Below are 13,700 nucleotides of genomic sequence, written 5' to 3'. Positions count from 1 at the left end.
CATGGCTCAAGTGTTAGCTAAAATAGAAGAGGAAGTAAAGAAGGAAAGGAAAGAGGCAGGCAGGGAGGGAGGAAGGGAAGAAAGGTTAGAGGGAGGAAAGAAGGAAGGGAGAATGGAAAGATGGAAAGGAGAAAGGAAAGAAGGAAGCAAGGAGGAAGGAAGGAAGGAAGGAAGGAAGGAAGGAAGGAAGGAAGGTTGGTTAAAAAGACAGTTAGATCAAAGTGTCCTAGAAGCTTAGGTGAAAAAAAACAAGTTCTAGAAATTCAGGTCGCTTATAGAATTCCAGTGCTATCCTCAAAATTGACCTATAATGACAAGATGGTTTGAGCAATCTTTGGAGAAAAACAAAATAAAAAGGAGAGAGAGAGAGACTCTTTACTAGGAAGGAAAAAATAACAGGAGGAAGGAATCCAAGTACAGAAAAGCAATTTGAAACAGAGAAAGAACTAATATGTTCCAGGTAATGATTTGTTCCTACCTAAACTCCAAATATAATCTAGTGTTGCAGAGGCAATACACTGCAAGGTCAGATGAACAGAGAAAAACAGTCATCGAATCTCATCTTTACCAAAATTCCAAGTATACCACTGACTGTATGTGTGCTTTTTACACAATTTATTTAACATTAAGCCTGGTGTAGAATTGAATGAATCAGAATGTACATTTCCTCAAGGGGGAAAAAAAAAAAACAGATAATAACCTTGGTTGTGGATCTGCTCTAACTGTGTCAAACACACATGTGATATGCCAAAATAAAAGCTTCTCTGCTGTACAATTATTATATGCTAAGAAAAGAAAAGAAAATGCAGTGTGTGTAGACAGTGCCTGAAAGCAGGTGCTTGCTTAAATGTAATTTAAAATGATGATGTTGGTAATGGTAACAGTGTTATTATGGTATACCTAAAGCCTAGCCAAGAAAATTGGGAATAAAACCCATCTTGTTTGAGTCTTCATCCACCCATTAAGTCATTCAGCAACATTTAACACTGACGAGGTAATTTATTATGGGTATACAGAATGTGGGGGATATTAATGTAGAGAAGAACAAACTATTGTATCATTTTACAGTCTGGGCAGTGGAGTTAAAAACACATTCCAGAGAGAGGTTTTTTGACTAACCTATGTTCATCTTTGGTAATAATCTACTCATTCCATAACCCTAAAATCCATAAATCACCATGTCAGCTACTGACACTGTATCTTGTCACAATTCTACAATGAAGAGGTAGAAATAAGGAGGCCCTAGTTGTAGACCAGACTGGGGTAGATTAATAGACTAGCTAGTAATGAACAAACAGACAACAGTAAGAATGAATACTTTAGAAAGCAAAAGTGGATTGGGGTTGTGGTTCAAGTGGGAAAGTGCCTGCTTGCCTAGCAAGTGCAATTTTCCTGAAGGGCCTTGAAGTTGCATGCTTCCATTTCAGACTTGTTTTGACCACATTCTCATTACAGAAATTCTAGCATATAAAACTGTCTCTCTGGTTTTCAATTTCTTCACGACACACAGGACCTGGGAGTAAGCTGAATTAAGGAGGTAATGTACCACATGGTAGATAACAGAAGATCTGTGGAATATTTCCAGTTCCTCATTTCATACATTTTTCCTCAAGACCCCAACAGAGAGTTTATTAAAGGTTTGCCTTGTCCTGGATTGCTAGCTGTGTTTGGCTAAGAGGAGGCACAGTAGAGAGAAAAACTAAAATAATACTGTATCTCTCTCTTTCTGTCTCTCAGTCTGTCTCTGTCTCTGTCTCTCTCCTCTCTCTCTTCTCTCTTTCTCTCTCTTCCCCTTCCTTTTCCCTCTTCCTCTCTTTTTCTCCTCCATGACTGAGTTGGATTCTGAAACAGAATGTTCAGGTGTCCACAATACGATTCCTTTTTTAAATTCCTTTAGTTGCTCCTTCTCCACCCGCAAAAGGCAGTAGCACTGTTGCTAGTTCCAGACATTGAAGGATCCATTGCTGTAAGTTCTTATCCATGCTATCATTGCCCCTGTAGAAAACTCATCTCCAAGTTCTCAATCTAGCTGTGTCTCTTGTTTCTTGCTTTGATCTGGAGCTGATCTTGTGGGCTCTCATATTCTACTCTGGAGTCATTGGGGTTCCCATCTCTTCCTGGCGATGCAAACTTAGACAGATGGATTAAATTTGCTAGCCTCAGTTTCCTGACCTATTGTGTAGAGATCAACGTTGTTGTGAGAAATGGGAAGTAGAAGAAGTCGATACATGGTCGTTATCTGTAAGGGCAAAACGCTTGACAGAGCTCCACTGTGATACCCATGGAGGGGACCTTCATGAGAATGGTATTATTAAAAATTAGATTCATTCCTCCATTTACTATTGTGGAAAAATTAGGAAAGAGCTGGGTGTTTTTTTGCCCAAGAACATAATGCCACGTTTTAAATAAGTTCAAATGGGTTAGTGCCAGCAAACTTGTAATCTCAGCACCTAGGAGACTGTAAAAGGAAGTCGGTGAGCTATAGGCCAGTCTGAGCTATACAATGAGACTGTGATTCAACAAATACATCCAATTGGCATGAGATTTTTAGGCAGACAGGTTCCAAGTGGACTTCTGGAGACTCTTACCCCTGCACGGTCCCCTGCCCCCACGTTGAAAAGAGCTGGTCCATTCTAGCAAGAGGCTATGGCCGGGGCGGGGTAGGGTGTGAATCCTGTCTGTCCTAAAAGACTATGTGGCTTTCACTTAGCACTTCCTTAGGACTCATTCTGGGGATGTCAGCCACAGACTTGCCTGTCATGAAGATAGGCAAGTCATCCTCTGAAGAGAAGTCCATGAGACAAAGGAGTGAGACTTCCAGCCAACATCCAGCATCAGCTGGCCAGCATGCCACCCAGGCAACCCAGTCAAACCTTCACATGACAGAAAACACATGAGATTGTGACCACAGCCTCACAAGAAATCCCAAGCCAGAGTCACCAGCCAAACCATACCCCAATTCCCGCCTCTTGGTCCTATGTAGGGTAAAATATATGACTTGTATTTTAAGTTACTAATTCTTTGTTCATTGTTATACATCAATAGATAAGGAACACATTTCCTTTTATCCCAACCCATTTCTTGAATACACAGGAAATAGAAGATGATACAAATAGGCACTATGAAAATGTCAGAACAAAACCCATTTAATGTTTTACAAGAAAGTTGAGCCAGTAGTACAAGAAAGCAGGAGAAAATAAGGGAGTAAACACCACCAAAGTACATTGTGAGAGTGTATAAACATGTCACAGTAATACTGTTCATATTGTACAATTAATAATTGCAGTAAGTACAAAAAGTAATATTGTGTATGTGATGGTACTAGGGCTTGAACTCAGGACCTCATGCTCTCATTCAGCTGTTGGTCTACTGCTGGTGCGCTACCACTTGAGCCACATCTCCAATTCCAAACTTCTGTTGCATAATAGGAGGTAAGATTCTCTCAGATTTGTCGGCCCAATGTGGCTTCAAGCATTGATCCTTGGATCTCAGCCTCCTGAGTAGCCAGGATTATGAGCTGCTGATAGCCAGGCCAAAAAAATATTTTCTTGAGAGAATGGTAAATTTTGATAATAATTAAAATGCTGTAGCTCTTGAAAACCAAGCCCTAGCTATCTAGCGTCTTAAAGAGGAAAACTCAGCCATTTTTTTAAATCCACAGTGATAAACCATTTCATCTTGACCTAAATTTAGTCTGTTTGCCAAACATATAACAGTTTAAAGTGTTATCCTGGAGATCTCGCTTCATCTTATGCAATCTTGGCCACAGGAAACCAAGAGATGGACTGAATAGGTTTACATTTCCTCTGCTCTCTGTGGCACTCACAGTCACTTCTAATAATACTTAAACTTTTCAACCATGTCTGCATCGAAGCTTGTCACACTGCCACACAAGACATTTTCAAGAGCGATGCACTCAGAGGATAGCAGGGGTGCCACTATATTACTCACAGGTAGATATATATATATATAGATATAGATATCTATATATATACATGTGTATATACATATACATATATAATCTAGAGCCCCCCCAAGGAAAAAAATCTGTTTTTTTCTTTAGATTCTTCAATTAATTTTCATGAACAAATCAATCACTCTCATCTTCTTTCCAGCATGTTCTAGTACTTTAAATCCTGTTCCAGGAGTGTCAGGGAAGATGGAATTCTCCATTTAGTCCCTGTGTTTGGGAGCAAGGCTATTGGATCACCAATGAATACTTCCTTGAATGTCATCCCTTCCATTCCTCTTTCCAGGCAAGGTATGTAATAAAAGAGAGCAAATTGTGGGCTTTTAAAAATGTATTGTTCGCAGATGAATTTCTTCTAGTAATACACAATAGAGCACCCAGAAATTCAAGTTATCTGAAGGGATGGCTCTAATCTAGAATTGAGTGTTACTACTTTTGGGCCTAGTGAACACCTTCTGACCTAGTCAATTCTTTAGGATCAGAAATGTTAGTTGTGTGGAAACACCTTCTCCCAACAGTATATACAAATTCATTTTCCACTCAAAAATTTCCCTTCTGGTATGCTTGTCAAAAATCCCAAGTTCCCCACGCCTGTAATCCTAGCTACTCAGGAGGCTGAGAGCTGAGGATTCAAAGCCCTGACTGGCTTTGAAAGTCCATAAGATTCTTATCTCCAATTAACCACTAGAAAACTGTGACTCGAGTGGTAGAGCACTAGCCTTGAGCTGAAGCGCTGAGGGACAGCACCCAGAGTTCAAGCCCCACAACGGATAAAAAAATTTAAAAATCCGAATTTCTTGGCGCACTCACACTTACTGTACAGATACATATTTTTCATATACTTAATATCATGTGTTTTATTTGGACTATCGTGGCTATAATATAGAATTCAGCGATTTTGGAGTTTACCATCAGACTCACCAAAGTAACCTCTCCTTTTGTGCTCTTCAATGCATTTACAACTAAAGTGAAAATATTACTTTTCCCCTTCTCAAGGAATTACTATCAGCAAATCCAAAGCAATCTATATGTACTTGGAGTAACTTCACAGTTTGCATTTTGTACATGTGTCACTTTAGAATCCCATCATAATAAAATAAATATTAAGCAAAAGATTCAAGTATCATCACCCTAAATATTTACATTAAGCCATAGACTAGGCTGAATCCTAAATTAATGTGGTTTTGGTTGTTGCTTTTGTTTTTTGTTTTTGCCAATCCTAGGGCTTGAACTCTGGGCCTGTGCTTTGTTCCTAAGCTTCTTTTGCTCAAGGCTAACATTCTACTGCTTAAGTCACAGCGCCACTTATGGCTTTTGTCCAAGTAGTTTATTGGAGGTAAAAGTCACACAATCATCCCTGTGCTGGCTTTGAACCACTATCCTCAGATCACAGCCTCCTGAATAACTGGGATTACAGGTGTGAGCTACCAGTGCCCTGCCAAATTAGTGTTCTTACTCTCAGCAAAGACTGTCTTTTGTGATGGCCAGAATCTCACTGCAAAGGCATAGATTTGCAGCAATTCTAGGATAGTGATCCTTAATTCTGAAGTGTCCTTGTCTCCATCCAGTGGAGTAACCCTTTATACGTGCTGAGTCACTGGTTTCAGAATGACACATGAGGCACACAGACAGCAAAGTGCTGTTAAAGAAGCACCAAGAACATTATTGCAAGTATTGCATTCTGTAGACTCAGAGTCGTCTATAAAGACATACAAATTAAGCTCTAGGTATGAGCTGCTAATCACATGAAATACCACCTTTCAAATAATGTCTAGAACAGAGTAAATTCCTATTTCTGTGAAGATAACAAGAATAATAAGTCCCTTCATGTGAAGACATCGCTTCTAGGGAGAAACAGTAACCTCTCTAGAAAAACCAGTCTGTACCTCCCACTTTGAAATTCTCCCAATTGCCAGATTCCAGCAGTTCATGTCTGTAATCTGAACAATTAAAGGCATCTGAGTTCTGAGGATCAAGGTACCAAGCCAGCTTGGGCAAGGAATTCAGAGAGACTCATCTCCAATTAACCAGCAAAAAGCAGAAAGCACAGGTGCCATTCAATATCAGTAGAGTAATGATATCTAAGGGTATCAGCCTTGAATGAATGACACCAGTGGCTCACACCTCTAATAGCAGCCTCTCAGGAGGCTGAAATCTGAAGATTGTGGTTTGAACTTAGCCTAGGCAAGAAAGTCCATGGGACTCTTATCTCCAAGAAACTATTCAGAAAAAGTCAGAAGTGATTCTGTAGCTCAAGTGGTAGAGTGCTAGCCTTGAGTAAAAGAAGCTCAGGGACAGTGGCCAGGTCCAGAGTTCAAGCCACAGGCCTGGCACCAAAAAAAAAAAAAAAACCCAAACCACAAAAAATCCAAGAGAGAGCACAATGTCCTGAGATCAAGCCCCAGTATCAGCATAAAAATAAATAATTATTAACTATCACTCCCATCAAACACAAATTGTCTTTTTTCACTTCTTTCCCAATTGCCAAGAATAAGAGTTTAACACTCTATACTCTCTACATCATTCTTTCAAAATCACACACTGAAATCAGTTTCTCAAAAAGTTAGACACCTCAGAGAAAGAGTAACTCAAACAAGGGGAGAAGGAGAGGAAGTCTGGACTCTGGTTACATCCGTGCTTTAGGAAGGAGAAAATCAGAGGAAGCCAGATAGAGACCTTCTACCTTTCCTTTAGTTTCACTGAATGGAGCAAATAATCAGAACATTTCCTCCATGTTGGTCTTTAATGTCCTTTGTCCCCTTGCTCCAAAAGTCCAGTCTGCCAGAGGACATGTAGATCTCTTCCTTATCCTCTTTTGCTGTAGATAAAAATGTGCCTTCCTGACCAAGTGTTGAGATGATAACGCCAAAGAAGTTGGGTAAATATTTTCAAGATAAGTCTGAAGATCTTACACTCTCTTAATCATCCACAGGCAGAGGGATGGGGAGAGAGAGTGTTTCCTATTCAAACATATGTCTCCAGGGTTAATGGGAGTGTTATTATGATTGATCAGGCAAAATCTTTGTCTCCACAGAGAGTAGCAAGAACATTGAATAGGGTAGGAACTGACCAATATTTGCATTGGATAGGAAACCACATTTTCTTCTAGCTGAGGTCAAATATCACTGGATGTGAAACACATTTCTCAGATGGTTGCTGGCTTCCCTTCACCCCAACTTTGATGTCTGAGATTCCTGTACACCCTTACACTCACGTTCCCTTTGTCATCATCACAGGCTTCAGAGTAGAACGGCTAAGGAGGATAGCTAACTGGGAAAACCAGAAATGGCTTCTGAGCAGCACACACCATGCTCCCCAAAGAAATCTTTCTGTGTTTTTGCTTTTTCTCTCTTTTCCTTTCCTTTCCTTTTTATCTTTGCTTTCTTTTCCTTCTTTCTTCTCTTCTCCCTTCTTTCCTTCCCTCCCTCCCTCCTTCCCTCCCTCCCTCCTTCCTTCCTTCCTTCCTTCCTTCCTTCCTTCCTTCCTTCCTTCCTTCCTTCCTTCCTTCCTTCTTTTTGGATGGTACTGCTAGCATTCATGCTTGCTCTGCTGGCACTCTACCACTTGGATAACATCTCCAGTTCCATAAATCATATCTTGAGCTGAATATTTCACACATACACAAATAATACCAACATGGCTTTTCAAACAATAACTGTGACTGAAAAATAAGACAAAATCAAATAAGGTAAAACTGATACAACTTTCAATACATGTGTTTCTGGATATATGTGCAGAAGTAGAATAGCTAGATTGTGTCGCTCAATTCTAAGTAAACTCAAGTTTACTTATTTTCCATCCTATAGTGCCAAACTACATATGCAAGTGACCTAGTAGATTTTTCAGTCTACTATTATATTTTTACAATTCTAAAATTTCCATGTTTTAAAATAATCTCCACTTTAATATAGATAATCTTATTTTTATTCAGTGTGTTAATATTTATTTTTTAAATCTTTAGCATCTTTATAACTGGTTTTTTTTTTTTTGGTCAGTTGTGGGGCTTGAACTCTGGGCCTGCGTGCTGTCCCTGAGCTCTCCTGCTCAAGGCTAGTGCTCTACCATTTGGAGCCACAGCACCAAAAATCATGATGCTCAGATCTCAGCCTCCTGAGTAGCTAGGATTGATTACAGGCGTGAGCCACTGGCGCCTGGCCTGTAACTGTTCTTTTAAAGCTCTTGTTTCCATAGGTGTGATCACCTCAGCTTACAATTTCCCAGCAATATTTCTTTACTCAGTCGTTTTCCTTTGCTCAAGCTCATAAATTATCAGTTCATATGTAGATTATTTGTCAAAACACTGCATAGGTTTTCCCAGGGAGATTTTTCAGAGATCTTTATGTGCCCTTTTTTTTTTTTAATTCTCCACTCCACTGCCCTGGTCTACCATGTCCAGCTGCATCAATAGCCCCGAACTTCATCTGTCTTTAACACATCAGGAGCGCTGTTCTGTGACTATACTTCTTCCTGTGTTTTAATGCAGAAAATGAGTCTTGGAAGAAAGCTGGGGCAGTCATGGGGGAGTGTCACCATTTCCCTTCTCCTAGGGCCATGGAAACACTATAGGACCCATCATCTGAGGAAAGGAACTTCATAAATGTTGTCTGGTTTTATGGTCGTTGACAATGGGAGGATTCACGTCATCACGGACCAAAATTGGGATCACACTTTTTGTTTTTCTTCCCCGTTTCCATTGTGGATTTTATGCTTCTACGCCCTCATCTCAAATGTTCTCCGGTGTGCTGTCTTTGGCCTCCTTGTTTGGCTAATTCTCCGAGATGACCTCATACATTCCCATGGTTTCATTTATCATGACTGTATGAAACCCCCTTAAATCTATGTGTTGTTGTTTTTTTTTTGAGGTATTCTTTGCTATGATTTCAGATAAAAATTCAATCACCTCTTACTTAGAACTTACTACTTAGAAGTCTTTAGACATATCAGAGTCAATGTCCAAGATTAAGTTTATCATTTCTCTCTGCAGATGTAATGTCTCCCTTCTGTTTTCTTATGGCAGTGAACAGAAACATACTACCCACCAAGACAAATATCCAGAAAAGCATTTGTAATGACAGAAAACGTAGGAGGATCAATCATGTTTTCTCCTTTCAAAATGGAGTACAAAGGACTAGCAGATTTCACTTTCTTTATAGGAATTTGGGAAGCAGCCACTAAAATATCTCTAGTTATGTGTGCCATCATCATGAGTCTTCATCGATTAGAGAGAGAGAAGGAAAAGAAGAAGAGAGCAGAAGGCACAGCCCAATGAGTAGATTGGCTGCCTACCAAGTGAGAGGTACTGAGTTCAAACTTGAGTACTGCCCCCCAACCCCAGGAAGGAAGGTGGAAGGAAGGAAGGAAAAGAGGGAGGGAGGCAGAAAGGGAGGGAGGGAGGGAGAGAGGAAGGCAAGAAACAGGGAAGGAACATACTGAAGGAAAGCAAGAAGGATGGAGGATGGGAGGATGAAACCTGGGGTACAATTCCATGTCACAGTTGAAAAGCTAACCCAAAGCAGTTTGGTTTCATTATCTAATTTCTCTTTACTATGGTCTATCCATAAAGGCAAGAACTCCTTGCTTTTTCTATGTCCATGGGTCTGGAAACTTTCAGAAGCTCATCTGTCAAAAAAGAACCTATTAAATTTAGGAGTCCGTAAAATATTTTATTGTTAACTTAGCAGTCAAAAGATAGTTTCAAGCCAAGCACTGGTGGCTCACACCTGTAATCCTAAGCACTCAGAAAGCTGGGATCTGAGGATCTCAGTTCAAAGCCGGCCCAGGCAGAAAAGTCCTTGTAACATGTATAATTCTTATATTTGAAATATTGCTACACTCTCTCATTGTTTCTCGCATGTTCTTGTTTCTTTAAGGAACTTGGAAGAGCTAATAAATAATCTGCTAGAAATTTGCCCTGGCAAATCCTCTTTATTTTTTCCTAGTAGTAGCCAACCTCAATAAGTTCCTATCGTTTTTAACAATTTATTCTTACTAACATCAATTCGTGGCCTCTTGGGTGTGATACTAGTTGAATGGGCAGATGATTTGGTCTTGTGTCTGAAATCCTACAGTACTGTGCTATTTATTTACAAAGCTTCTTTCTCCAGAAAATCCTGACGTCTTCTACTTTGTTCAGAATGTCTAGCCATGAAGGACAATGCCGACACCCTGTCTGTTGATCTCTTCTCTTCATTGGCTTCTGCCCTTTTGCATGGGCATGGTGAAATAGAGTCAGGTAATACTCATCATCTAGAGAGGCTTCAAATAAATAATTTTGCAAAAGAAGAACTGCAACAGACCAAGCTAAATAGTTCTCAATTCAATTGGCAGTCTATAAAGCATCCATCTTTATCCCTATCATCAAGTGAATATACTAGATCACATGGCCATATCATCATTCAAGCCAAACTGAATCTCATCTTCATGATGTCATAGCTTCTCTGGGTGTGTACAGCTCTGCCTTTCTATCTCCATATCTGTGTTTGCCTCTCTCCCTTTCTTCGGCATGTACTTACATGTAGAGGTGTATGCATGTGTGTGTGTGTACATACAAGCATACACAATGGCAATGTTGTAAACCTCAGGGCAATTTTCTTCTTTTCTAAGCACACTGGAAGATGATTGTAGACAAGAAGCATGCAGGAGATGATTACAGATATGAAACTTTAAATAATCATCATAAACCATGTCCAAAAAGTAAAACAAAGGATGACATGTTACTGCCTTCCACATAATTGTTCCATTAACATAGCTTTTATTCATTTTACAGACATTATCTCTGCTTATAGAACGAAACTACTTTGTGGCCAGCTTGGATTTATAGAGAACCTAACGAGTAAACAAAAATTTGTAAAAATGTTTCTTTCTTTTCATCATTGAACAAATAGTTGCCTCACAAGATGACGTTTGTCCCTCAAGATTTTTTTTAGTGTAATGTTAATCTGGGGGTGCATATTTAGTAGGTTTAATAAAAGAACAGCTCTTATATCAAAGGTTTTCCACATTCTCTACTTCCTGTTCAAGGGACATGCCTTAGTAAGTGATCAGGCTGGATTTCTATTTCAGTTCTAGGACATGTCTTTTCCACAGTTTATCAGATCTGGGGATATGGTAAGTTTAAGGTACAGGTACTGTGTCCTAGGTGTATAAAAGAATTATAAACATCCTCAGTCACACTCAGTGTGTTGTAGTAAATCCTCAAAATGAAGTTTATGTAGGCTTACTTTGCTTTTTCTACTTGAACCCATAATTATGGGATTCTAACACCGTATAGGTAACTTGCTCCCAGCCTTCATTTTGCTCCCACAGTGTAATCTAATCCTCGCAGACTATAGACTACTAAATAAAATCACACAAAGGCTGAAAACTGCCAAAACAAACATGCTTTTAACAGATTTGGAGAATAGTGCTTTCCCCAGGAAAGTCTTTACCCTGTCCAATTAGTGACAGGCACTTTTCTTGTCCTGGCCTTTGACTGTCACATGGACACATTTTGTTCAAAAAGAGTTCTGAATGTGGCCCTTCTTCAGGCCTTCAGTTCTGATATCTAGGAGGAACAGTGCTCAGATGTCATTCTTTCTCTCTTTTCGAAAATTTTCCTAAACTAAGTTTTCTAGACCCCTCAATCAGCTTATGGTCTCGATGTTTTAACAAACACATCTCACTTTCCCCTGGGTTGAGTTTCTGGTGAGAAAACAGTGTCGACATAATTTATTTTATTCCCTAGTTTGTTGCTGAGTCAAGAGGGTGATTGAGCTAGAAACAATCTGTGCCTAAACAGCCATGGTTGTTGATGTGCAAAACTGTTATTTGCGTCAGGGGTAAATCTGAGCCATTGGGTCATTTTCCATGCTTGTGTGAGCCAGGAACACAACCTGCCCACTCCTGTGATCTTTAGATGCCACTCCCTTCCCTTCCTCCTCCACCCAACCTCTCCTGTCTCTCTGTACAATAGGAGCTGGCTTAGAGAATGCAAATTCATTGCCACATTCACATAAGTTGGATGATAAATCTAGCAGCAAATACACACACACACACACACACACTTTTTTTTCTAAGCAGCGACCATTTGGAATTAGAATTTTAAAGTTTTAAGAAGTTCACTCCATAGATGGAGTAAATAATAATAATAATTGTGGTGTATACGTGTGTGTGTGTATATATACTTGTATGTTTGTGCATTCAGATGGCTTGCAAGTTCTAGAGTACAATGCTGAAAAAAGTACGTACTTACTTCTAGAATAACTATTCAAACCTGTTCAACTAAAATATACACATGGGAAATCACCTCACGCATTGCAATTTGCTCTCCTTTCTTAAATATTCACATAACAGTAAGTTCCAAAGATAATGCTGGGGGGGGGGGAAAAAAACTATGATTGAGCCAATGATTAGCTATACAAAGGGTTGCACAGCCGAATGCCTGAATTCAGTAGGCATTAATGAGAGAACATTCTGGAAGCAACTAGATGATGCTTACCTACAAGTCCTTTGGTTATGAATGCTTTCAACCTGAGGCTCATTCAATGAACACACTTCACTGGGAATTTGATTTTTCTAGGCTTTTAGAAATAAGAAAGTTCAAAAAAGTAAGGAAAACTATCATATTTCCTTCTAGCAAAAAAAAGAAAGAAGACAAATTGAGACTATCTAAAGTTGGAAGCTGAAGAATCCAGATATATGCTAAAAGTAATCACTTTAATAGAAATAGTTTTATCAGTAAGAATCTATTCAGCCAAAAGACTTTATTAAGTTTTAGATTAAGGGACAAGAATATGTGTGTAGACCAGACCAACCTTGGGTATGCATTTCCTCTGATTCTTTCATATTATAATCAAGATATAATTTAGCCCTCCAGTGTGTTACAAAACCACACGCGAACCAGAAATATCTAACTCTCTAATTCCAAAACACTTATGGAGAAACAAAAAATAGCCATTGATGCTGAGATTGATACTTAGCTCTCTAACATGTGTGTGTGTGTGTAAATGTGTGCTGTGTTTTAAGTTTTACTGCCCCTGCCTTCAAAATATCAATTGTGTAAATCAACACACATTGTACTTGCCAGATGGGAAATTACCAAGACAGAAGTTGGCAATCCTGTTTATAGCAAAATACCCCATTGAGAGTCAATTCCCTAAACTGGCCAGGCAGGCTTTCTCCTGGCATAGTATCAGAAATCTCCCTCTCCCTTCCTCCTTCCTTTCTGACCTCCCTCCCTCTTTATTTCTTTCTCTCTTTCTCTGTTTCTCTCTCCCTCCATCTTCTTCTCCTTCTCCTTCTGTTTCTCAGTTTTCTTAGAATATCCACTCCCAGGAAGGTAATAACTCCTTTTGCAAAAGATTGAGACATACATTTTACTATATAAAACATATCTCCGTGCCTCTGTGCTCATTGTGATACAAGTATATAGGAAGAGATACTAGACACTACTGACTCACATCTGTATTACTCACTACTCAGGAAGCTGAGATCTGAGGACCAAAATTGAAAGTCAGCCTGGGCCAGATCTGAGAGACTGTTATTTCTAATTAACCAGCAAAAAGATGGAAAGGGAGGTATGATTCAAGTGGTAGAACACCAGCCTTGAGTGAAAGCTTGAATTTATGACCCTGAGTTTGGGCCCAGTAAAAGAAGCACATAGTAAGAAAAACAATTTCTCTTTGTTCCCTCACCTGGGCTTTTGATAGTAATTGATAAGTAGACTAAGTCTTGGCTGAAAAGAGTGCTTACA

The sequence above is a fragment of the Dipodomys spectabilis genome, unplaced genomic scaffold, assembly GCF_019054845.1.
Source record: "Dipodomys spectabilis isolate Male_0828 unplaced genomic scaffold, ASM1905484v1 ptg000485l, whole genome shotgun sequence".
Taxonomy (NCBI): Eukaryota; Metazoa; Chordata; class Mammalia; order Rodentia; family Heteromyidae; genus Dipodomys; species Dipodomys spectabilis.
The sequence above is the reverse complement of the archived record's forward strand: the minus strand, read 5'-3'. Positions refer to the sequence as shown.